Source organism: Eulemur rufifrons, chromosome 7 (genome assembly GCF_041146395.1).
Source record: "Eulemur rufifrons isolate Redbay chromosome 7, OSU_ERuf_1, whole genome shotgun sequence".
NCBI lineage: Eukaryota > Metazoa > Chordata > Mammalia > Primates > Lemuridae > Eulemur > Eulemur rufifrons.
In genome coordinates, this window is record NC_090989.1 from 153239986 (window position 1) to 153266551 (window position 26566).

At 41.4% G+C, this 26566-nt stretch overlaps 1 protein-coding gene and 1 pseudogene across 4 annotated transcripts in view; one reads left to right on the forward strand and one right to left on the reverse strand.

Annotated features, from left to right (window-relative positions):
• MAP4 (microtubule associated protein 4) overlaps nucleotides 1–20463 on the reverse strand; it is a 205785-nt gene extending 185322 nt beyond the window's left edge. For 3 of the 4 annotated variants that reach the window (XM_069475629.1, XM_069475627.1, XM_069475626.1), the window contains exon 1: nucleotides 20353–20397. The gene's annotated coding sequence lies outside the window, so the exon portion shown is untranslated. Of the gene's footprint in view, nucleotides 1–20352 lie in introns of all 4 variants that reach the window. The other variant, XM_069475625.1, reaches the window with a different exon arrangement.
• A 4757-nt stretch (nucleotides 20464–25220) lies between these two features.
• Nucleotides 25221–25792, forward strand: LOC138386868 (large ribosomal subunit protein uL22-like; annotated as a pseudogene).
• Nucleotides 25793–26566: the final 774 nt, after the last annotated feature.

A 26566-nucleotide genomic window follows, 5' to 3' on the forward strand; every position in this document is an offset into this window, starting at 1 on the left:
CTATGAAATACTGATGTCACATAAGAAAATCAGATATGATTAAAACAGTGAGATTATCTCTCTCTCTTTTTTTAAGGGACAGGGTCACTCTGTCACCCAGGCTGGAGTTCAGTGGGGTGATCATGGCTTGCTTGTAACCTCTAATTTCTGGGCTCAAGTGATCCTCCTGCCTCAGCCTCCCAAACAGCTGGAACCACAGGTATACATCACCATGCCTAGCTAAAATTTTTAAATTTTTTGAAGAGACAGGATCTTGCCATGTTGCCCAGGCTGGCCTTGAACTCTTAGCCTCAAGCAATCCTCCCGCCTTGGTCTCCCAAAGCGCTGGAATTACAATTACAGGCGTGAGCCACTGCACCCAGCCAGATTATTCCATTTTTTAACCTATAAAATAAGCAATGTTTTAATGGAATTTTTTTTCTTTTGTTTTGAAGGGGAGACAGAATCTCACTCTGTCGCTCCAGCTAGACTGCAGTGGCATCATCATACCTCACTGCAACCTCAAACTCCTGGGCTCAAGCGGTCCTCCTGCCTTAGCCTCTTAAGTGGAACTACAGGCTCTCACCACCACAGCTGGGTAGTTTTTTCTATTTTGGGTAGAGATGGGGTCTTGCTCTTGCTCAGGCTGGTCTTGAACTCCTGACCTGAAGTGATCTTCCCAGGTAGGCCTCCTAGAGTGCTAGGATTACAGGCGTGAGCCACTGTGCCTGGTCTGGAATTTTTTAATTATAAATTTTTTTAAATGACAATTCTCACTGCTAAAAAGGGTATGATAAGATGGACTCTGGTGAGACTATATAATCTTCCAGAAAGCAAATTTGTAAAAATGTATCAAAAGTCTTAAATTTACACATCTTCTGACCCAGTCAAATATATATTTAAGAATCTATCACAATGTGGAGAAATTGGAATCTTTATATATTACTGGTGGGAAGGGAGAATGGTGCTGTCACTTTGGAAGACAGTCTGGCAGTTCCTCAAAAAGTTAAACACAGTTACCATACAATCCACTAACTCCACTCCTAGGTATATATTGATGAGAAATGAAAACATGTCCATATAAAAACTTGTACACAAATGATCACGGCAGCATTATTCATAATAGCTAAAAAATGAAAACAACCCAAATGTCTATCAATTGATGAGTGGATAAACAACATGTGGTATTATCCATACAATGCAATATCATGTGGCCATAAAAATGAAATACTGATACATGCTATAAGATGGATGAACCTCGATAGACACAAAGGCCACATATTATATGAAATATCCAGAATAGGCAAATTCATAGAGATAGAAAGTAGTTAATGGTTGCCAGGGGCTAAAGGGGAAAGTAAAATGACTACTAATGAGTACAGGGTTTCTTTTGGGGTGATGAAAACAGTGCCGACAGCTGAATACACTAAAAACCACTGAAAGGGTGAATCTTACATTATGTAATCGTATCATAATGAAGCTGTAATGTAAGAGAGAATCACAATAAAGCTGTTACATATAAAAAGAATCTATTATAATGAAAATCAGAAATATTTAATATAAACAGAGCCTCATGCATAAAAAATAGCCAAAACCATAAAACAACTCTGCATGCAATAACAGGAGAAAATTAAGTAAATCAAATCCTGTCCATATGATGGAACATTATATGGCCATTAAAGATTACCTTTACAAAGAGATTTAATAGCACAGGAAATTATGGCATCTTAAGTTTTTAAAAAGCAATGTAGACAATTATTTATTAGCAGGAATATGTAAGTAAAAATGTATACACATAGAAGAAAAAGACGGAAATATGTCCAATTATTAAAATGGTTTTCTCTGGGAGATAAATTTTCAAGTGATTATTTTTGTCTTTATATTTTTCTATAATTTCTAAATGCTCCATTTTCCTCAATGAACAAGTGATTTTATTGGTTTTGTTTTGCTTTTTTACAATAAAAGACTACTTTCTTTTTTTTTTTTTTTTTGAGACAGAGTCTCACTCTGTTGCCCAGGCTAGAGTGAGTGCCGTGGCGTCAGCCTAGCTCACAGCAACCTCAAACTCCTGAGCTCAAGCGATCCTACTGCCTCAGCCTCCCGAGTAGCTGGGACTACAGGCATGCGCCACCATGCCCGGCTAATTTTTTTCTATATATATTTTTAGCTGTCCATATAATTTCTTTCTATTTTTAGTAGAGGTGGGGTCTCGCTCTTGCTCAGGCTGGTCTCGAACTCCCGAGCTCAAACGATCCGCCCACCTCGGCCTCCCAGAGTGCTAGGATTACAGGCGTGAGCCACCGCGCCCGGCCAAAAGACTACTTTCAAAAAGATGTTGTATGGTCTTAAGGTAAACATATGCAGGTTTTTCTTTCTTTCTTTTTTTTTTTAGAGCCACCATGCCCCTGGCCACACATGGGGGGGATTTCTTTTTTTTTTTTTTTTTTTTTTGAGACAAGGTCTCACTGTCACCCGGGCTAGAGTGCAGTGGCATCATCATAGCTCACTGTACCCTCAAACTCCTGGGCTCAAGTGATCCTCCTGCTTCAGCCTCCCAAGTAACTGGGACTACAGGTGTACACCACCAAATCCGGTTAATTTTTCTATTTTTTTGTAGAGACAGGGACTCACTCTTGCTCAGGATAGTCTCGAACACCTGACCTCAAGTGATCCTCCCGCCTCGGCCTCCCAGAGTGCTAGGATTACAGGCGTGAGCCACCAGGCCCAGCCCACTGGTAGGATTTCTAATCTCATGTTTACTATCACTCTTTACAGACTTTAAGGATGTCTGGAGATTGCTACTGCACAAACCAACATCCTTTTTCTAAAAGGATTTCAGGAAGAGGTAGAATAGTTTATCTGTCTCCCTCATTCCCCAGTCTAAGTACCACAGATTATTAAGCAAGAGGGTTCAGCAAGAGTCTTCATGTCTACATTATTAACAAAAGCCTCAAGCTGGGTAGACCCCAGTCTCCTTCAGACTCAGAATGCTATAATAGATTGACAACAGTACTGTAAACATTTGCGTATCTTATTACCTACATGCTTAAATGAAGAGTCTCTTATGAACTCCAGGACAAGAAAGGAGATATCCTACCAAAAAAATTAAATCTCTACCTTAAAACCTTAAAAGTTCACAAAAAAAAAATGAGGGACTAAGAAAAATGTTAAATATCATCACTGAGATGCAACTATGAAAATCCAGCATATGAAAAGCTCTACAGGACAAATGAACCAGTTTTGGTTTTTTTTTTCAATATATAAATTGCAAGGAAATAAAGAGGGAAGGAGATCCTTTTAAAGGCAACTTAATTGAAGACCTTATTTGGATCCTGTTTGAACTAACCGGTTGCAAAAAATATTTATGATGTAATAAGAAAAATTAGAATATTAGGGAATTTCTGTCAAATTTTCAGTTTTCTAGTGATACTGTGATTATATTTAAAAGATATTTGAACAAATAAAGGTGATGCTGTAAAAAATAAGTAAATAAATAAAAATAAAAGACAGTATTTATCTTTTAGATACAACCTAAAATACTTACAGATGAGCTAATGTCATGGATTTGTTTCAAAATAATCCAGGAAAGAGGGGTGAAAAGGTAGATGGGAAGATAAATAATTTAAAATTAGCCTTAAATTAATAATTATTGAAACAAAGTATTGAATACTTTAGGGTTCATTTCATTATACTAATTTTTCAACTTCTGTGCTGCATTTAAAATTTTCCACAATAAAAATTTTCTTAAAAAAGGCCAGGCATGGTGGCTCAGGCCTGTAAGTGGAAAGATCACTTCTGAGGCCAAAGTGGAAAGATCACTTGAGGCCAGGAGTTCGAGACCAGCCTGGGCAATACAGTGAGACTCCATCTCTACAAAAAATTTTTTAAAAAATTAGCCAGGTGTCATGGTGCATGCCTGTAGTCCTAGCTGAGGCAGGAAGATCGCCTGAGGCCAGGAGTTTGAAGTTACAATAAGGTCCGATCGTGCCACTGCACTCCAGCCTAGGCTACAGAACAAGGTACTGTCCCCCCCCCACAAAAAAAAATTTAAAAAAAAAAAATAGGTACATAAAACTATTATAAAAACAGCCCGCACACGGTGGCTCACGCCTGTAATCCTAGCACTCTGGGAGGCCAAGGTGGGTGGATGGTTTGAGCTCAGGATTTCGAGACCAGCCTGAGCAAGAGCGAGATCCCATCTCTACTAAAAATAGAAAGAAATTAGCTGGACAACTAAAAATATATATACAAAAATTAGCCGGGCATGGTGGCACATGCCTGTAGTCCCAGCTACTCGAGAGGCTGAGGCAGAAGGATTGCTTGAGCCCGGGAGTTTGAGGTTGCTGCAAACTAGGCTGACGCCATGGCACTCTAGCCCGGGCAACAGAGTAAGACTCTGTCTCAAAAAAAAAAAAAAAAAAAAAAAAAAAAAACCTATTATAAAAACAAACTCAATAAAGAAAAAATGCAAAAACTAAAACACCAAACTGACAATAACAGGGTATGCAACTGTTAGTAGTTTGGGAAATATGGACTTTAAGTACTGACCTGAAAAGTTTCCCCACAAGCAGATGAAGTTATATATGGGACACACTACTAGATAACACCTTTGAGCTTAACTAAACAGATCAGACTAAATAAAAAGGGTCCATCTCACACTCCTGTATTTCTCCACTGGGTAATGGGGCTGAGAAATGGATTAGAGAAGGCGCAATTATTCTTGATTTGCTCAACCACATAACCATGCAGCCTGAGGCTACTTCTACAAATTCCTAACTTGGCCTAGCTACCATAGTTACCTTGATTGCTGATGGCATTAAATTTTTTATAACAAATACATAAAAATTTTCAGAGACTCCCCCCAGAGTATACATTATTCACCACCACCTTTGGAATGGCCAAGCTATTAGAAGGAGAATCCATTCTCTTTTTAAATGCAAATAAAATTTTATTTGTATATCAAAGACTAAGAAATGATGACATAATAAGGTTAAGAGAATTGATGTCAAGACACAAATAGGCTCAAAAAGGTATAGATGATTAATTACTTTATTTCATTCAACCTCTCCTTGATTATGTTAGAAAGCACCTCTGTTATACTCCAACTGAATCTTAAGCATGATGTATCTAGGTAATAGAATTATGGTTCCCTTCCACTGGTCTTTATTATCTCTCTTTTTCTTCTTTCTTTCTAGATGAGAAATTGCTGTGCTGGTGCATGGCTTTTCCTCAGAAAACAGTCTTCCGTAATGTGTTTCTTTTTATTCTTTTTCTTCTCCTTTAGAGGTTTCCTCTTCTTCTACCACTAGTACTTTTTCATCTTCTTCCCCTTCTTCTTCAACGTTAATTTTAATTTCGCTTTTTCTACTTTCCTTTCAGTAATTTCATTCTCTTTATCTACATGTTCTATTTTGTATTTTCTAGAACAGGTTGGAAGTATAGAGTCACCAGAGAATCCATTCTATAAGAAACCATTTTAATATTATCTGATTAAAAGCGAACTGTGAATTCTCTATTTTTCCCCTTTGTGAAGAACAGAATTTTTTTTTTTCCAGTACTTTGAGTTGCTGTTTTGAGGATGCTATTTATTTATTATTTATTTATTTATTTTTGAAGACACGGTCTCATGTCACTGAGGCTGGAGTGCAGTGGTGCAATCACAGTTTGCTGCAGCCTCCAACTCCTGGGCTTAAATGATCCTCCTGCCGCAGCCTCTCAACTAGCTGGAACTATAGGCACCTGCCACCACACCTGGGTAATTTTATTTTTTTTGTAGAGTCAGAATCTCACTATGTTACCCAGGCTGGTCTTGAACTCCTGGCCTGAGGTGATCCTCCCGCTTCAGCCTCCCAAAGTGCAGGGATTACAGGTGTGAACCACTTTGCCCAGCCTAAGGATGCTTTTTAAAAGCATTTCTTGGCCGGGCGCGGTGGCTCACGCCTGTAATCCTAGCACTCTGGGAGGCCGAGGCGGGTGGATCGCTCAAGGTCAGGAGTTCGAGACCAGCCTGAGCAAGAGCGAGACCCCGTCTCTACTAAAAATAGAAAGAAATTATATGGCCAACTAAAATATATATAGAAAAAATTAGCCGGGCATGGTGGCGCATGCCTGTAGTCCCAGCTACTCGGGAGGCTGAGGCAGTAGGATCGCTTAAGCCCAGGAGTTTGAGGTTGCTGTGAGCTAGGCTGACGCCACGGCACTCACTCTAGCCAGGGCAACAGAGTGACACTCTGTCTCCAAAAAAAAAATAAATAAATAAAAGCATTTCTTCATGTCTGATAATAAAAGGCAAACAGACAATAACAAAAGAATAGGTCAGATGGTGCTTTTTGACAGCAAATATTTTTTAAGCCCATCTCTAATTTAGTGGGTAAGAAGGAAAGGAAAATGAGTGATTTGAGTTTACCAGTGAAAAAATTTGAACACAGAATTAACAACCAACGTAGCCAATCACATTACCATAATACTCCTAGGCTCACAAAGGAACTGTTTTATAAATGAGGTTAGAACATATTTCCCTAGAGCAATAATACATAAAATTAAATTAAAGTTCCTATTTTAAGGCACATAAGTTTCTGATCCTTAGTATTCTGAGTTCCAGAAACAAAAGATAATTAGGGGTAAGAGGTATAGAGGAGCAGAAACAGAAGTGGGAAGAATTACCTTTCCTGGACCTCAGGAAACACTTTATAATAGGTAAAAATCGTCTTATAACACTCTACTTCCCTTCTGCACCATTTTCTAAGCCATTAGGGGCACTATATTCCCCCAAATCCCACTATAATAGCACCTTGACCCTAGAATTTATTGAACATATATTTGGCAGTAGGGAAAGGGAAATTAAGTACAGTTTCTGACTTCAAAAGATTCTCAGTCCAGTGGCAAGACATAAATTATATTTTATTTTATTTTATTTTTCTGAGACAGAGTCTCACTCTGTTGCCCTGAGTAAAGTGACGTGGCACCAGCCTAGCTCACAGCAACCTCAAACTCCTGGGCTCAAGCGATTCTCCTGCCTCAGCCTCCCGAGTAGCTAGGACTACAGGCACGTATCACCATGCCCAGCTAATTTTTCTATTTTTAGTAGAGACAGGGTCTCGCTCTTGCTCAGGCTGGCTTTAAACTCCTGAGCTCAAGCGATCCTCCTGCCTTGGCCTCCCAGAGTGCTAGGATTACAGGCGTGAGCCACCATGCCTGGCTAAAATTATATTTTAAAACATTATAGAAACCCTAAGGAATCCACCAAAAAATACCTATTGGAGCTACTAACAAACAAGTTCAGCACAGTTGCAGAATAGCAGATCAATATACAAAAATCAGTTGTATTTCTATATACTAGCAATCAATAATGCAAAATGAAATTAAGAAAACAATTCCAGGCTGGGTATGGTGGCTCACGCCTGTAATCCCACCACATTGGGAGGCCAAGGCTGAAGGATCACTTGAGGCCAGGAATTCAAGACTAGCCTGGGCAACATGGCGAGACCCCGACTCCACAAAAAATTTAAAAATTAGCTGAGCATGGTGGCACAAACCTGTAGTACTAGACACTTGGGAGGCTGAGGTGGGAGGATTGTTCTAGCTACAGGAGGTGGAGGCTACAGTGAGCTATGATCATGCCACTGCACTTCAGCCTGGACAACAGAGCAAGACCCATCTCAAAAATATATATAAAAAAATTCAAAAACAAAAGAAATTAAAGACAAACAAATGGAAAGAAATATAAATGTTCATGAAATATAAGACTTAACATTGTTAAGATGGCAACACTATATACAATGATCTACAAATTCAACGCAGTCCCTATCAAAATTCCAACTGCCTTTTCTGTAAAAAATGACAAGCTGATTCTAAAACTCATATGGAAATGCCAGGGATCAAGAATAGCCAAAACAGGGCCAGGTGTGGTGGCTCTCACTTACAATCCTAGTACTCTGGGAGGCCGAGGTGGGAGGATTGCGTGAGCTTAGGAGTTCGAGACCACCCTGAGCAGGAGTGAAACTTTGTCTCTACTAAACATAGAAAAATTAGTCCGGCATCATGGCGGACACCTGCAGTCCCAGCTACTAAGGAGGCTGAGGCAAGAGGATCACTTGAGCCCAGGAGTTTGAGGTCACAGTGAGCTAAGAAGACTGAGCCCTACCCAGGGCAACAGAGCAAGACTCTGTCTCAAAAAAGAACAAAAGTAAAAAGAATAGTCAAAACAATCTTGAAAAGAAGAACAAAGTTAGAAAACTCACATTTCCTGATTTCAAAACATATTACACAAAGCTACATTAATCAAGACAGCATGGTACTGGCATAAGGACAGATATTTATATCAATAGAATAGAATTGAGAGTCCAGAAATAAAACCATACATCAATGGTCAGTTGACTTGCAACACGGATGCTAAGACAATCCAATGGAAAAGAAAAGGTCTTTTCAACAAATGGTACAAGGACAACAAGATTATCTACACAGCAAACAAACAAAGATTGTAAACTCCTACCTCACCCTATGTATAAAAATTAACTAGAAATAAATCAAAAGCCCAAGTGTAACAGCTAAAACTTTATATAAAATTCTTAAAAGAAACATAAAGTAGAAATCCTTGTGATCTTGGATTAGCATCAGTTTCTTAGATGTGACACCTACAATAGAAGCAACCAAGTTAAAAATAAGTAAGTTGGACTTCATTAAAATTAAAAATGTTTGTGATTTTTTTTTGTTTTGGTTTAGTTTTTTGAGACAGTGCTGGGATTACAGGCCTGGCCCCTTTGTGTTTCAAAAGATACTATCATAAAGGTGATGCCAGTATGGTGCATGGTCCTGTAGTTCCCAGCTGAGGCAGAAGAATCGTTTGAGTCCAGGAGTTTGAGGTTACAGTGAGCTAATGTACTCCAGCCTGGGCAACAGAGTGAAACTGTGTCTCAAAAAAAAAAAAAAAGGTGAAAAGATAAAACTACCTACAGAATGGGAGAAAATATTTGCAAATCATTTATCTGATAAGGCATTTGTATCTAAAAAGCAGTTATAATTCAGTAATAAACTAATTTAAAATCAGCAAAAGATCTGAATATACATTTCTCCAAAGAAGATAGTCAACTGGCCAATAAGCACATTAGTCATCAGGGAAATCAATATCAAAATCACAATGAGATACCACTTCATGCCCACCCACTACTAGGATGGCTATTAAAAAAAAAAAAAAAAAACAAGTAATACCGAGTGTTGTCAAGGATATGGAGAGAACTGGAACCCTCATATACTGCTAATGGGAACATAAAATGATATGGCCACTTTAGAAAACATTCTGGCAATTCCTTAAAAGGTTAAACATGGCCGGGCGCGGTGGCTCATGCCTGTAATCCTAGCACTCTGGGAGGCCGAGGTGGGCGGATCGTTTGAGCTCAGGAGTTCGAGAACAGCCTGAGCAAGAGAAAGACCCCATCTCTACTAAAAAAATAGAAAGAAATTATATGGACAGCTAAAAATATATATAGAAAAAATTAGTCGGGCATGGTGGCGCATGCCTGTAGTCCCAGCTACTCGGGAGGCTGAGGCAGAAGGATTGCTTAAGCCCAGGAGTTTGAGGTTGCTGTGAGGTAGGCTGATGCCACGGCACTCTAGCCTGGGCAACAGAGAGAGACTCTGTCTCAAAAAAAAAAGGTTATACATAATTAGCTGGGTGCAGTGGCATGTGCCTGTCCCAGCTACTCAGAAGGCTGAGACAGGATGATAGCTTGAACCCAGGAGTTTCAGGCTACAGTGTGTTTTGACCATAGTAGCCATTGTACTCCAGCCTGGTCAACTTTGTGCAACCTCATCTCTAAAAAATAAACAAATAGGCCAGGCGCGGTGGCTCACGCCTGTAATCCTAGCACTCTGGGAGGCAGAGGCAGGAGGATCCCTCGAGGTTAGGAGTTCGAGACCAGCCTGAGCAAGAGCGAGACCCCGGTCTCTACTAAAAATAGAAAGAAATTAGCCAAACAACTAAAAATATATACAGAAAAAATTAGCTGGGCATGGTGGCACATGCATGTAGTCCCAGCTACTTGGGAGCCTGAGGCAGTAGGATTGCCTGAGCCCAGGTGTTTGAGGTTGCTGTGAGCTAGGCTGATGCCACGGCACTCTAGCCCAGGCAACAGAGCAAGACTCTGTCTCAAAAATAAATAAATAAATAAAAATTAAAATTAAAAAATAAATAAATCTAAGGTGAGTTTAAAATTTTTTTTAAAAGATTAAATATAATTACCAGGCCGGGCACGGTGGCTCACGCCTGTAATCCTAGCACTCTGGGAGGCCAAGGTGGGCGGATCGTTTGAGCTCAGGAGTTCGAGAACAGCCTGAGCAAGAGCAAGACCCCATCTCTACTAAAAATAGAAAGAAATTATATGGACAGCTAAAAAAATATATATATAGAAAAAATTAGCCGGGCATGGTGGCGCATGCCTGTAGTCCCAGCTACTCGGGAGGCTGAGACAGGAGGATCCTTTGAGCTCAGGAGTTTGAGGTTGCTGTGAGCTAGGCTGATGCCACGGCACTCACTCTAGCCTGGGCAACAGAGTGAGACTCTGTCTCAAAAAAATAAATAAATAAATAAATAAATATAATTACCATATGACCTAGCAATTCCACTCCTACGTATATAAGCAAGAGAACTGAAAATGTATGTCCACAAAAAAAATACTTGAATGCTCACAGCAGAATTGTCCATAATAGCTAAAAAGCAGAAACAACCCAAATGTTCATCCACACAATGGTATATAATTCAGACATAAAAATGAATGCATATAAGCTATAACACAGATAAACCTAAAAACAATATGCTCAGTCAAAGAAGCTAAACACAAAAGGCCATTTATTGTATGATTCCATTTATATGGAATGTCCAGAATAGAGACAGGAAGATTAGTGGTTGCCAGGGCCTGGGGAAATGAAGGGAATGGGAAAGGACTGCTAATGGACATGAGGTTTCTTTTGGGGATAACGAAAATGTTGTGGAATTAGATAATGGTGATGGTTGCACAACGTTGTGAATGCACCAAAAACCACTGACTTGTATGCTTTAAAATGGTGAGTTTTATAGTATGTAAATTATATATTAATTTTTTTAACATGCAATGTCAATGCCCAAAGATATATGAAAACATCAAAGAGTACTTAACCCAGAGGAGGGTAGAAAGTGGCCAGAAAAGGCTTTCTAAAGGTAACACCTGAGCTAATACGGAACTAAGCCTGTAAGTTTGCCTTATCCCCTGCCTCCTCTCCTCCCAATTCTTCCTAAACTCAGAATCACTTATCTGTTACCCAAAGCAACTCTCACTCTCCCAATTCAAATTATTTCAATAAAAATATGTTCCTCCCATAAAATAATGACTGAAAGCTCTCTTCTGAATCCTCTCAGTGGATTTCTATTGCTAAAAGAGAAAGTGGGTTAACCCAAATTAATCATAGGTTGAGCATCACAAATCCACAATGCTCCAAAATCCAAAACTTTCTGAGCACCAACATGATGCTCAAATGAAATGATTATTAGAGTACTTTGAAATATTTGTATACTGCAAATATTCCAAAATCTGAAAAAATCCAAAATCCAAAATACTTCTGGTTCCATGTATTTCAGATAAGGGATACTTAATCTGTATCTGACAGTTTAACAAAAATAAAGCTCAAAGAAAAGTCACTATAGGAAGCAATCTTTTTCTTAAGGGTCTCTATCCTCCACCCCCACCCACCACCCATCCTCAATCTCCCCTAAATTCCTCCTTCTTTGGAATATACATATCCTCTAAAAGCTTTAAGTTTTCCCACAACAGTCTCAACATATTGGGGGAGAGGGTGAGAATAATGAAATAGAAGCTATAACTATTTTACATGAGAATCATTGAGTCAGAAACTACCTATACTTTGTCATAATAAAAAATATTCAAGGCCGGGCGTGGTGGCTCACGCCTGTAATTTCAATATTCTGGGAGGCTAAGGTCGGAGGATAGTTTGAGGTCAGGAGTTCAAGACCAGCCTGAGCAAGAGTAACACCCCATCTCTACAAAAAATAGAAAACTTAGCCAGGTGTGGTGGTGCAGACCTGTAGTTCCAGCTTCTCAAGGCTGAGGCAGGAGGATCGCTTGAGCCCAGGAGTTGGAAGTTGTAGCCGAGCTGTGATGATGCCACTGCACTCTACCCTGGGCAACAGAGTGAGACCCTTAAAAAAAAAAATCCCTTTGGAACAATAGACAGAGATGAGCGAAGAATATAGGAGTGTAAAAAGTCAAACACATAGGTTCAGAAAACCAACCAACCAAGGAAAAAGACTTGGCTTAAGAACAGTTCCAGGGAAAAGACCCAGAGATAAATTCACTACTAGACAAGTATAAACTAACATTGAAAAGTAGATATTAGGCCGGGCGCAGTGGCTCACGCCTATAATCCTAGCACTCTGGGAGGCCGAGGCGGGTGGATCGCTCGAGGTCAGGAGTTCGAGACCAGCCTGAACAAGAGCAAGACCCCGTCTCTACTAAATATAGAAAGAAATTATCTGGCCAACTAAAATATATATAGAAAAAATTAGCCGGGCATGGTGGCACATGCCTGTAGTCTCAGCTACTCGGAAAGCTGAGGCAGTAGGATTGCTTAAGCCCAGGAGTCTGAGGTTGCTGTGAGCTAGGCTGATGCCACGGCACTCACTCTAGCCCAGGCAACAGAGCGAGACTCTGTCTCAAAAAAAAAAAAAAAAAAAGTAGATATTAAAAGAAAAAAGAACTTAATTCATTCTAGAACAGCAGTTTAGATGGAAACTAAATGGTAAGCCTCCCAAGGGCAGGGATCATATTGTATTCCTTAATCACTTCACTTCAGTGCCTAACGCCGTATCTGGATCAGACCAAATCTGACAAGCTGACAACTGCAGCATGTCCACAGGATGATGCCCAACACAGTGTTAAATAAAATTCACAGGAGGCCATTGGTTTGGACTGAGCTCCTGTACTAGGCCCAAAAGACCAAACCAAAATGGAGTCATTTATGCTAAAGTTACCCCACTACCAAGCCAAAACTAAGTTATCTGACCTTCTAAGAAATCAAGAGAAAGATAATAGCTAAATCCCCAAACAGGCTTGTTTTAGTCATCACAATAAGGAAGTTGCCTCTGCTTGAACCTTTACAAGGAAAATAAATTTTTTACAAGGAAAAAGTGACCAATCCTCTTTTTGTTCTCTGTTTCTGTTTTCCTCAGCCCTTGTCTATCTTTAAAGCCAACCTCCTCTGCTCAGCTCATTGGAACACTCATTCTATATTATAGAATGAGGCATTGCCCAAGTCTAGAATCACAAATAAAAGCCAATTAAGATCTATAACTAAATTTGTTATAATTTTGTCTTTTTGACAATAAATAGTAAAAGGTTTAGGAAGCACATTTCATGAGAGGTAGGTGGGGAATAGTGTGGAAAAGAAAGGGGTCAGTGGTAGGACAAAATAATTCATTCAATAGCTGTAAAATTGAAATTGAAGCTACAAGGAATAACTGTGGACAGCAAAATTAGAATCATTGAATAGAAACTACAGGGAGGCCGGTTTATAATCATTATCAGGGAAATCTTTCTACAAAAACAAATTTGCAAATCTGGAATTAGTACCCACCAGTATCTTGAAAAACATCTGCACAAAGGACTGGAAGAATCATATATTGTACGAAAAACTTGTCTAGATTATCTCTAAGACCTCTTCTATGATTCTACAAGTAGGAAGAAGTCCAGAAAAAGAATTATTCTTGCTCTCAATACTACTGAAGGTATTTTTTTTTAAAGCTAAAAATGAGGCCGGGCGCGGTGGCTCACGCCTGTAATCCTAGCACTCTGGGAGGCCGAGGTGGGCGGATCATTTGAGCTCAGGAGTTCGAGACCAGCCTGAGCAAGAGCGAGACCCCATCTCTACTAAAAATAGAAAGAAATTATATAGACATCTAAAAATATATATAGAAAAAGAATTAGCCGGGCATGGTGGCGCATGCCTGTAGTCCCAGCTACTCGGGATGCTGAGACAGGAGGATCCCTTGAGCCCAGGTGTTTGAGGTTGCTGTGAGCTAGGCTGACGCCACGGCACTCACTCTAACCCGGGCAACAGAGTGAGACTCTGTCTCAAAAAAAAAAAAAAAAAAAAAGAAACTAAAAACCAGAAACTTGGCCAGGCTCGGTGCCTCGCACCTATAATCCTAGTACTCTGGAAGGCTGAGGTGAGAGGATCACTTGAGGTCAGGAGTTTGAGACCAGCCTGAGCACAGCGAGACCCCATCTCTACTAAAAATAGAAGAAATTAGCCGGACGTTGTGGTGGGAGCCTGTAATCCCAGCTACTCGGGAGGCTGAGGCAGGTGGATCGCTTGAGACCAGGCGTATGAGGGTGCTGTGAGCTAGGCTGACGCTGCGGCACTCTAGCCCAGGTGACAGAGCAAGAGACTCTGTCACCAAAAACACTAAAAAAAAAAAAAAAAAAAAAACCCAGAAACTTTAATTAAAAGGAGCAATGCCATCAAGAAGAAAGGACAAAGGTTAATTTGTTAATCACGATGAAGACACTGCTTTGCTTGGGATCAAGTACAGCCCTGAGAGTGAGAATAGGTCCATTCCAGCTACAGTCACTCACTTCCTGTTTGGCCAGGGGTAAATGACTTCACCTCTCCACTTGAGCTGAAAAATGATAATTTAAAATACCAATATTACAGGAGAATAATTCAAATTAGTTAACTACTGCCAAATGCTTTGGAAATTTATGTGACAATTAAAACTGCATTTTTTGGCCGGGCGCGGTGGCTCACACCTGTAATCCTAGCACTCTGGGAGGCCGAGGTGGGCGGATCGTTTGAGCTCAGGAGTTCGAGAACAGCCTGAGCAAGAGCGAGACCCCATCTCTACTAAAAATAGAAAGAAATTATATGGACAGCTAAAAATATATATAGAAAAAATTAGCCGGGCATGGTGGCTCATGCCTGTAGTCCCAGCTACTCGAGAGGCTGAGACAGGAGGATCGCTTGAGCTCAGGAGTTTGAGGTTGCTGTGAGCTAGGCTAACGCCACGGCACTCACTCTAGCCTGGGCAACAGAGTGAGACTCTGTCTCAAAAAAAAAAAAAAAACCTGCATTTTTTACTTTATACATACACCATGGTTGAACAAATAAGTAAATGTCTTATTTGCTAAGTCAGCCAAATTTCTCAGTGTCAGAGAAAGAAGTTACAAATAAGCAAGGAGGGGTAAAGCTAGAATAAACTCTGTGGTGCCGGATTAGAGTCAGAGATGTTAGTATAATTCATGTCTATATTTATGACAGACATACAGAAACATATTATAGATATGTGTGTATACATTGGTCAGCATATATACATTATATACACATTATTTCCTAACTTTGTCACCTGAGAAGGCCTAACAAGCAGTGATACCCCAGTAACTATGAGTCTGTGAGTACACCCAGCTAATTTAGTAATCAGATCTTAGTTTCTTTAAAAAAAAAAAGGGAGGGGAGAGGGAAAAGAATACAGGTGCCAACATCAAAATGGCCAAAGCTATACAATCTGAGCAATACAGTACTGGATTATAACTAAAGGAAAAAATAAATATTCATGAGTCTGTATTGATATACATGATTTAATAAATAAATAAATGGAGGGGAGGCATAAATCTTCATTACAGAAGAATTCCAAATAATAAAGTAGAAAAAATGAGGGAAATAGAAAATTATTACAACACAATAATTGCGGCTACAGGCAAGATTTACTGATGAATGCAAAAAAACTTTAAGGAGAAATCAGATCTCTGTATAGCCTCACAGTATTTCTCCTAAAATATTTATTAATTACTGCAGTGATTTTAACATATGCCCACAAATTCTTTGATTTCCCTCCCTTCAAGAGGTGGAGCTTAGGCTGGGCGAGGTGGCTCACGCCTATAATCCTAGCACTCTGGGAGGCCGAGGCGGGTGGATAGCTCCAGGTCAGGAGTTCGAGACCAGCCTGAGCAAGAGCAAGACCTCGTCTCTACTAAAAATAGAAAGAAATGATTTGGACAGCTAAAAATATATATAGAAAAAAAAAAATTAGCTGGGCATGGTGGCGCATGCCTGTAGTCCCAGCTACTCGGGAGGCTGAGGCAGGAGGATCGCTTAAGCCCAGGAGTTTGAGGTTGCTGTGAGCTAGGCTGACGCCACGGCACTCACTCTAGCCCGGGCAACAGAGTGAGACTCTGTCTCAAAAAAAAAAAAAAAAAAAAAAGAGGTGGAGCTTAATTTCCTTCACCAGGAGTATGAGTTTGACATGGTGACTCATTTCTAACTTCTAACAAAGTGAAGAAACAGAAAAATTGTCACTTCACAGCAGAGAAACATCACCTTAAGTTATCAAAGTTAACATCAGTAATGAGTCATGTTGATATCAGGTATCTCATGATATGATGTGATAAGTAGGACATATCATCTCTATGGTATTCTTCCGTAAAATGCATAACCTCAGGCTAATCATGAGAAAACATTAGAAAACCAAAACAAGCATCATTCTACAAATACCTGACCATTACTCTTCAAAGATATTAAGAAGAGATAGGCAAGGAGAGACCAAGAAACGGTCACAGATTGCAGGAAATTAAAGAAACATGACATCTAAATTCAATGTGGTCTCCGGGACTGGATCCTATAACAAAAAAAGGACATCAGTGGAAAAACTAGAGAAATCAGAGGAAAGTCTGTAGTTTAATCAATAATATACTAATTTTAATTTCATTATTTTGATAAATGTATCAGGTTATATAAAATGATAACACTAAAAGAAGCTGAAGAACATAGAGAAATTTGGTACTATCTTTACAACTTCTGTAAATCTAAAATTATTTCAAAATAAAAAGTTTTTAAAATTTTATTTTCCTTATAAAAGTTAGGAAGAGTGAAGAAAAGTCATAAATAAATAAAGATATTTAACTATATGCAAACTAATAAGATAGGCTAAAATCCTTCATTACAGAAGAATTCCAAATAATAAAAGTAGAAAAGAATGAGAATCTTCTTATGGTAAGAAGATTAACTTTTTTTTTTCCCTTTGAGACAGGGTCTCACTCTGTTGCTGGGGGCAGAGTGCAGTATCATCATAGCTCACTGCAACCTCAAATTTCTGGACTCAAGTGATTCTCCTGTCTCAGCCTCCCAAGTACCTGGTACTACAGGCACAGGCAAATGCCACCACGCCCAGCTAATTTTTCTATTTTTCATAGAAACAGAGTTTCACTATGTTACTCAGGCTGGTCTGCAACTCCTGGCCTCAAGGGATCCTCCAGCCCCAGCCTCTCAAAGTGCTAGGATGACAGGCGTGAGCTGCCGCGCCTGGCCAGATTAACTTTTTTAACCTATAAAAAAATCACAAAAGTAGTTTGGTGGTTCACGCCTGTAGTCCCAGCTACTCAGGAGGCTGAGGCAGGAGGATCACTTGAGCCCAGGAGTTTGAGGTTGCAGGGAGCTATGAGGCCACTACAGTCTAGCCCAGGTAACAGAGCGAGACCCTGCCTCAAAAAAAAAAAAAAACACCACAAAAGTAAACTGGGTTGACTTTCAAGCTTACATTTTTACTAAGATTCAGAATAGTTCATCATAAGGTCTGTATTGAGAGCTTAGCCTAGAGAGCTCTAAAATGATAGATGATTATGATCCTTCATCTATATCACTTTGCTTTCCCCTTCTTGACTTTAATTGTCCTCAACACACTCACCCCTAGCAATAAGTCCACAGTAACCTAGTTCTAAAAGTGCCATTTAGAAAGACAAAGTGAAACCGGTGATACTTACTTGGTTTCCTTTTCAAATTGACTAAATCAAATGAACCACCAAGACGCCTTCCAATGGGTCGAAATGTTCCTCTCAGATTTTCTTGCTTTTTAAGGAAACTAAAACCTACATATCAAACACTCATGCTTAATGCTAAAAAAAAAAAAAAGGAAAAGTGACACCAAAAATGTAAAGTGTCAAAAGCAAAAGTTTACACCAAAGGATGGATCACCATATTAGAAACATGATTAGGAAAAAGAACAAAGACACTGAGATCAGGAAGAACCAACTAAAGTTAAGCCACCTAGAACATAAGAAAATCCAGGTGCTTCCTTCTTCACTATCAGCAAACAATGGAAAATAACTTTTTAATATGTAATGTGAACTTACTTGTAAATTTAAGAATTTTAACACAAAAATGCTAGATGACAAATATATGAAGAGATGACTTAAAAAAAAACAAGTGAGACAGAGTGGGAAAATGTGTTAAGACACTCCCCAGCACTGTCTCACATTAACATGTGCATTCGTACACTGGGGAAAGGGAGACTCACTAGGCTTCTGTAACTTGATTAAAATACCCTCTAAGAGCATTCAATGCCCTTCATTCCAATTCTATAATCAACTGCCTTCTAATTACTAATTAGGCTGCCCAGAACACTGGAGGTGTCCTGGTCAGTGGATAATGAAATCCTATTGTGTACATGGCACTTAATACTTTCCACATACATAAACTGGTATCTGGTTTATCAGCCTCGGGTGAGTTTACATTGAATGAATTAATTCCCAAGCACTTGAATCAACCCTGTGTGAACCAAAATTCTAAAGTCTCTTGTAGGAGTCAGAGAGACCTTGGTTTGAACGCCACTTATTCTGCTTAACTATCTGTATGGTCTCTTATTCCCCTCAGTCTCAATTTCCCTATCTGTAAATAAATATAACTAGTGCCTGGGAGATGGCAAGTGCTCAAAAAAATGGTAGCTTTATTATTTTTTAGCTAAATTTGAAAGGAAGAGCATAACCGAGGTAAAAACATTTCATTTGAAAGGAAGTAGTATTGACCATCAGACTATATTAATTTAAAAGACATCCCCTGAAGAGAAATGTCCCAATCTTGAGAGCTGAGAAAAGCAAATCTAAAAAGTTGCAAGTAAAGTACCTGCTGCACTGTACACATGGAGTCTCTTGCTTAGCAACTCTAATGTTGTCTACCAAACATCCAGCCTGTAATAGTTAGAGCATGACAACTGTTCACTCTAAATCCATGTGCTCAGCTTGGATTCAGGTTGATTTATAAAAATAGCTGCTGCTGCTCTTTGAATCTCTTTGCGCCGATGACTGGGCAGTGTTACCCTATAGGCCTAGAGCAGCTGTATTCCCTCACCACACCCATTTCTCTGCCTACCCAGCCAAGCTGACGGCACCCCCCTCCCATCTCTGCAGCATACTATTCTCCCTCCTCCTGGGCTGAGTGAGCAAATTACAAGCACAAATATCCCCTGATGCAATGCCACAACCATCCCTGGGAAAGAGCAGAGGCAGTTGCCAAAAGCACAGCAGCAGGGAAATGGGCGGGAGACACACACACACACACACACACACACACACACAGAGCAAGAACACTGCAATGCTATGCAGCCAGGGAGAGAATTGAGAGGCCCTGGGGAGCAATACTGTAACTGGACCAGGGGAGGACAAGGAGAAAAGGGGGTTTCCAGTAGAAAGCTAGGTAACACTAACCTTCCTGAGGAGAACATATTGCACCCCGGTCTGGGTCCTAAAACACAACCCTAAGGGCAATCACTGCTTCCTCCCCAAAGCAGCAAATGCATTTAATTTACACGTTCCTGGAGATAAGCAAAACCCCTAAAACTCCATCACGGTGCAATTTCACTGAAGCTCAGGCAACACACCAGCGTAGAATTGCTCTATGTGCTAAATTACAACTTCTAATCTGGTTAATGTTTCCAACTGCCCCTCCTAGTCCCCGTCCCTACCCTCCCAGCCCCACCCTTAGGCGACCCCTTCGCTCTCCCGCAGCCAGACACATGCTTTAGTCCCCAAACAGTGCCAGGGCCAGGACCGCGGGGAGAGCCCCTGCTCGGGCCCGGTTCTTCAGACCACCCCTCAGCCCCACCCATAACCGCTGACTGGACACCCTCTCTAAGGCTTGCCTCAGTTCCACATCAACTGCCCTCCCTCAAGCCTCAGAAAACGACGCTAGAGTTCTCCTACCTCCCCGAACCCCACCCAGGGCCCTTGACTGCAGCTGACCCTCGCTCCCCGGGCTCAGCCCCATCTAGAGCCCGAGGCATGCCACTCGGCCCCACCGCCCCAAAACCGGACCTCTCAGCCCGCCTCGACCCATGGCCTCCCCAGATCACGCCTTGAAGACTCAGAAGGTCACGCCTGCAGGCCCCCCGCCTGGTCCTCTCCGTTGGCCGCCCCCGCGTCCCTCAGGCCGTCGGCCACCGCCCTTCCCCGCCTCGGGCGGGCCTTGAGGGGTCCCAGGCGGCCGCGGGGCGAGGTTCAGGCAGCCTCTGGTACAGTGAGAAGACCGTCCCCCCGATCGGGCCCCGCCTGAGGCTGCACCTACCCGCCGCAGCCGAGCCGGAGCCGGAGCTGGAGGGAGCCGGGAGAACGCCGGGACGAGCCGGGACGAGCCGGGAGAGGTCGGCAAGAGCCTGGAGCCAGCGAGCAAGCCCGAGGGGCGGGGCACAGGGAGGCGGCCGCTTCCTCGTCGTCCTCTTGAGGGCCGGCGCGAGGGAGGGGCGCCGCCACCGCCTACCCAGCGGGCTCCGCCACTCCGGCCAATGAGCGCGGGGTAGGGGCGGGGCGGAGGGCTGCGGCGGACCAATGGGCGCTGGCCCCGCCACCTCGACCTCTCCGTAGAAGCTGCGCGAGCTGCGGGCTGTTGGGGGCGAGGTGCGCATAGGGGCTTCAGACTCCCTCCTCTCGCCCGCGAATGCAGAAGGGGACCGTAGGCCGACCGGCCGCCTCCGCTGTTCTTTGATGACCGTGGCTTCCTTTTAGAGCTTAGGCTCCTAGAGCTGGGAGCTTGCGAGAGTTAGGGCGCACGCGGCCAGGGCCCGGGTCTCCCTAGCCAGCGGGCTTGTGAGCTCTGTGATGTAACCTGGGAGGGGCACGGGGCGGGCCTTAGGGCGCGGGCCAGCTGGTCTCTGGAAGGAACCCTTAGGGGGGCTGACTAGAGGAGACGACTGGGGGGCCTCTGCAGGGCTCTGCTTCCTCGAGCCACATGTGGCTGGTGAGCTCTTGAAACATGGCTGGTCCAAGTTGAGATGTGCTGTAAGCGTAGAATACACACCAGATTTTCAATACTTAAATAGTACAAAAAATACAAAATATGTCATTATAATCTTTTTTACTGATTACAAGTAGGATATTTGATTATAGAATTGATTACAGTTTGGAGTATATTTGGTTACATAAAATATATTTAGAATAGGCCAGGTGCTGTGGCTCACACCTGTAATCCCAGCACTTTGGGAATCAGAGGAGGATTGCTTGAGGCAAGAAGCTAAAGACTAGCCTGGGCAACATAGCGAGACCCAGTCTCTACAAAAAAATTTTTTTAATTAGCTGATGGCCCAGGCCTGTAGTCCTAGGTACTCCTAGTCTGAGGTGGGAGAATAGTTTTAGCCCATCAGTTTGGGGTTACAGTGAGCTATGATCAGGCCTCTCCAGCCTGAGCGACAGAGCAAGACCCTGTCTCTAAAAATATGTGTATATTTATATATAGAGAGAGAGAAAATAATTTCATGTTTCTTTTAACTTTTTAAAATGTGGCTGCCAGGCCGGGCGCGGTGGCTCACGCCTGTAATCCTAGCACTTGGGAGGCCGAGGCGGGCGGATCCTTTGAGCTCAGGAGTTCGAGACCAGCCTGAGCGAGAGCGAGACCCCGTCTCTACTAAAAAATAGAAAGAAATTATATGGACAACTAAAAATATATAGAAAAAAATTAGCCGGGCATGGTGGCACATGCCTGTAGTCCCAGCTACTCGGGAGGCTGAGGCAGAAGGATTGCTTGAGCCCAGGAGTTTGAGGTTGCTGTGAGCTAGGCTGACGCCACGGCACTCACTCTAGCCCGGGCAACAGAGCGAGACTCTGTTTCAAAAAAAAAAAAAAAAAAAAAAAAAAAAAAAAAAAATAAAATGTGGCTGCTAGAAAACTGAAAATTACTGCTTGGTTCACATATTTCTGTTGGGTAGCAGTGGTCTATAATGAATAGTGATGGCTAACATCTGTCAAGTGCTTTCTGACACTAAACTCATTTAAGCATCACAATAATCCTATATGGTTGTTAATTCCCACTTTACAAAAGAGGAAACAGAAGTTTAGTAACTTACCTAATGTCAGTAAGCCAGTATTTATCGAGTGGGCTTTAACTCCGGTAGCCAGGTGCTGGAACCACATTCCCAACCTCTAGAGCATGCTGATTACCAGAAAGAACACTGGTCCTGGTTGAAAGTCCTGGGTTTGAAGTCCAGCCTGCTACTTTCAAGCTGTGTAACCTTGGGGAAGTTAAGCTTCAGTTGCCTCATTTATAAAAATGAGATAATAAGTGGGGCACAGTGGCTCATGCCAGTAATCCCAGCACTTTGAGAGGCCAAGGTGGGAGGATCACTTGAGCCCAGGAATTTGAGACCAGCCTGGGCAACATAGTGAGACCCTGTCTTTATAAAAAAAATTTTTTTTAATTAGCTGGGCATGATGGCACATGCCTATAGTCCTAGCTACTCAGGAGGCTGAGCTAGGAGGATCATTTGAGCCCAGGAGTTTGAGGCTACAGTGTGCTATGATCATGCCACTGCACTCCAGTCTGGGAGACAGAGAGAGAACCCCCATCTCTTAAAAAAAAAAAAAAAAATGAGATAATAGTCACCAGCCTCTCTCACAGAGTCACTCACAGGATAATCTAGATGTAGCATACAAAGGTAGTTAAAATAGACTCTGGCCCCAGATTCCCTGTGTCCAAATGTGGGCACTGTTACTTATAAGTTATGTGACCTTGTATTAATAGATGATATTTAATCTTTCTGTCTCTTCAACTGTAAAATGTAGATGGTAAAGGTCCCTATGTCATTAGGGTTATGTGGATCAAATGTGTTAACATGTGTAAAGTGCTTAGATTGGTGCCTAGCACTTAGCAAACACAGAGTTTACTATTAATGTCATAGTAACTCTACAGAAGTGTTAGGAGCCTACACAAATATGAAGAGATTCTTAATCAAAGAATAAATGCAAAAGATATAGAACTATGAATTTGGACCCCTGGAAAGGACTTTAGAATGGTCCCACAGAACTAAAATGAGTGATCTAAGTCACACACCAGTTATTTAATGAGCCAGGTGTCTTGGGCCCAAAGGCAAAGCTTTGCCTTTCCCTCTTTCACATGCTTATCCAGACTCCAGTATAAGAGAACTACCATTGCAAAACTGAATTCGTTCACCCAACAGATATGGATTAAGTGCCTGCACATCAGGAAGGACCACACAGTAAATTAGGCACTTGAACAAAGATAAATAAAATAGGTTTCCTTTTCTGGTGAAATTAACATCACTTCACACCAAAGCCCTAGATTTTGTCTAATCATGAATTTACTGTTGTAGGAAAGCACAGGTGGAAGCTGGAAAGTTACTGTGATCCTTCCTGCTGCATGGAGTAGACAGCCTAAAGACCTGTCTCAGACTTCATGAATAAATTTGGCTTTGAGCTCCTTAGTAGTCAGATGACTACAAAAGCTCAAAAGTGTTGGAATCCTCCATTCCTTCTTTAAGTTAATACAGTCATCATGTTATGTGTACCCAAGCTAGAGACCCAAAAGTCATTCTCAGTTATTGCCTTCCTTCTCCCCTGAGGCCTACCAGATAGCTCCTGCCTCAGAAACCTTTCCATCAACACTGATGCTATTGTGGTTCAGTACCTTTCTCTTTCCTGTATGCTGCTGCAGCTTCTTCCAAGCCTTCCCCTTGCCCTTCGGTCTAAGCTTCATAACCTTATGTACTGCCGCCTTCCATTCATAACACCCTCTTGCGCCTTTTTTTTTTAAATCTCACTGTGTCACCCAGGCTGGAGTACAGTGGTGTGATCATAGCTCACCTCAGCCTCAAACTCCTGGGCTCAAGTGATCCTCCTGCCTCAGCTTCACAAATAGCCGGGACTTACAGGTACATGCCACCACGAATAGCTAAATTTTTTAGTTTTTGTAGAAAAGGGGGTCTCACTGTGTTACCCAGGCTGGTCTCAAATTCTTGGCCTCAAGTGATCTTCCCACCTCGGCCTCCCAAAGTGCTGGAATTACAGGCACGAGCCACCATGCCCAGCCCCTCTTGCACCCTTTTTATGCCCTTCTATTAAAACATTCACCACATATATAGTAATTATTTGTGTAAATATGGATCTACCCTAATAGATTGCATTTCAAGAAGTCCAGGTTCATTCTGTTTGCCTGATTCCAGTGGAAAAGAACATTCCCTCCAGTTCCAGGGTGCCCAGGATGAAAAGCATGGAACCTTAGCATCTCAGAATTAGAAAGAATCTTAGCAAACATCCTGCAATCCCACATCTAAGGATATATTCTTTTTTTTTTTTTTTTTAGACAGAGTCTTGCTCTGTTGCCTGGGCTAGAGTGCCATGACATCAGCCTAGCTCACAACAACCTCAAACTCCTAGGCTTAAGTAATCCTTCTGCCTCAGCCTCCTTGAGTAGCTGGGACTACAGGTGTGCACCACCACGCCCGGCTAATTTTTTCTATTTTTAGTTGCCTGGCTAATTTTGTTTTCTATTTTTTAGTGAGGCAGGGTCTCACTCTTGTTCAGGGTGGTATCAAACTCCTGACCTCAAGGGATCCTCCCACCTTTGCCTCCCAGAGTGCTAGGATTACAGGTATGAGCCACCGCACCCGGCCTAAAGATATATTCTTGAGGTTCTACAAGTTCACAAGACATTTAAGGGTTATCCAATATATTTGTTATCCGTGAAAAGCGTATTTTATATTTATTCATCCAAATTTTGATCAAAGTATAGGCCAGGATACAAACATGGGCAGAGTCCAATGGCTTACCAAGGAGACTTTTTAACCTAAATTCCTTCAGTGGCTTTTCATTGCCACAAAATCCTGAAGCTGGTTTTCGAGACTCTGTGCCATGATGCTGCCTTTGTCTTGCCTCATCATCTGCCTTATTTTTCACTATGCCCAGCATCATCTGCCTTCTTTTATTTCTTGAACTCTCCTCTCTCAGGACCCTCCTCATGCTGTTTCCTCTGCCTATCCCAGTATGTTTAATGTGATTTTCTACATAGAAAATTTGAGATTTACAATTAAAATTATTAAGAGAGTTCAGCAATGTTACTGGATACAAAGTTAACATATAAAAAGGAATGGCATTCCTATATACCAATAATCATCAATTAGAAAATATGGCTCTTCCCCTCAGGCGGCCTGAGGTGATCTGTGAAAATGGTTCGCTATTCACTTGACCCAGAAAACCCCACAAAATCATGCATGTCAAGTGGTTCAAATCTTCGTGTTCACTTCAAGAACACTCGTGAAACTGTCCAGGCCATCAAGGGTATGCATATACGAAAAGCCACCAAGTATCCGAAAGATGTCACTTTAAAGAAACAATGTGTACCATTCTGACATTACAATGGTGGAGTTGGTAGGTGTGCCCAGGCCAAACAGTGGGGCTGGACACAGGGTCGGTGGCCCAAAAAGAGTGCTGAATTTTTGCTGCACATGCTTAAAAATGCAGAGAGTAATGCTGAACTTAAGGGTTTGGATGTAGATTCTCTGGTCATTGAGCATATCCAGGTGAACAAAGCACCCAAGATGTGTCGCCGAACTGACAGAGCTCATGGTCAGATTAATCCATACATGAGCTCCCCCTGCCACACTGAGATGATCCTCACTGAAAAGGAACAAATTGTTCCAAAACCAGAAGAGGAGGTTGCACAGAAGAAAAAGATATCCCAGAAGAAACTGAAGAAACAAAAACTTATGACACAGGAATAGATGCAATATAAAATAAATGCAAATAACAGTAAAAAAAAAAAAAAGAAAAGAAAAGAAAATATTATAGGAAGAAAACCTACAACAGTGAGATACAACTACACACTTGTTAGAAGGATCAAAATCCAGAACATTAACAACATCAAATGCTGGCAAGTATATGGAACAACAGGAAGTTTCATTCATTGCTGGTGGGAATGCAAAATGGTATAGCCATTTTGGAAGACAGTTTGGCAGCTTCTTACAAAACTAAACATAATCTTACCATGTAATCCAGCAATTGCATTCCAGGGTATTTACCCAAAGGAGCTGAAAACTTACATCCACACAAAAACCTGCGCGTAGGTGTTTATAGTAGTCTTAGTCATAACTGCCAAAACTTGAAAACAACCAAGATGTCCTTCAGTAGGTGAATAGATAAATAAACTGTTACTAAAAGAATGCTTCCCCCCCAACCAAAATTAATAATGGCTATCCTTGGATTGCAAGATTACATAGTTATTTTTTACTCCTTTATGATTTCCCAAGTTTTGTACTATGAATCATTTATTTATTTTTTTAAACTTTAAAACCTTTTTTGTTTATTCAAAAATATCATAGAGCATTTTAGGGACCATAATTAAATGAAGACTTTTATTAGACAATACTTTTTGACATTATAAACTCCCTACAACTAACTTATTAAATAATTCTGAATTCTACACTACTAAAAAATAAATTTTAAAAATACTCGTGCAGGCCGGGCGCGGTGGCTCACGCCTGTAATCCTAGCACTCT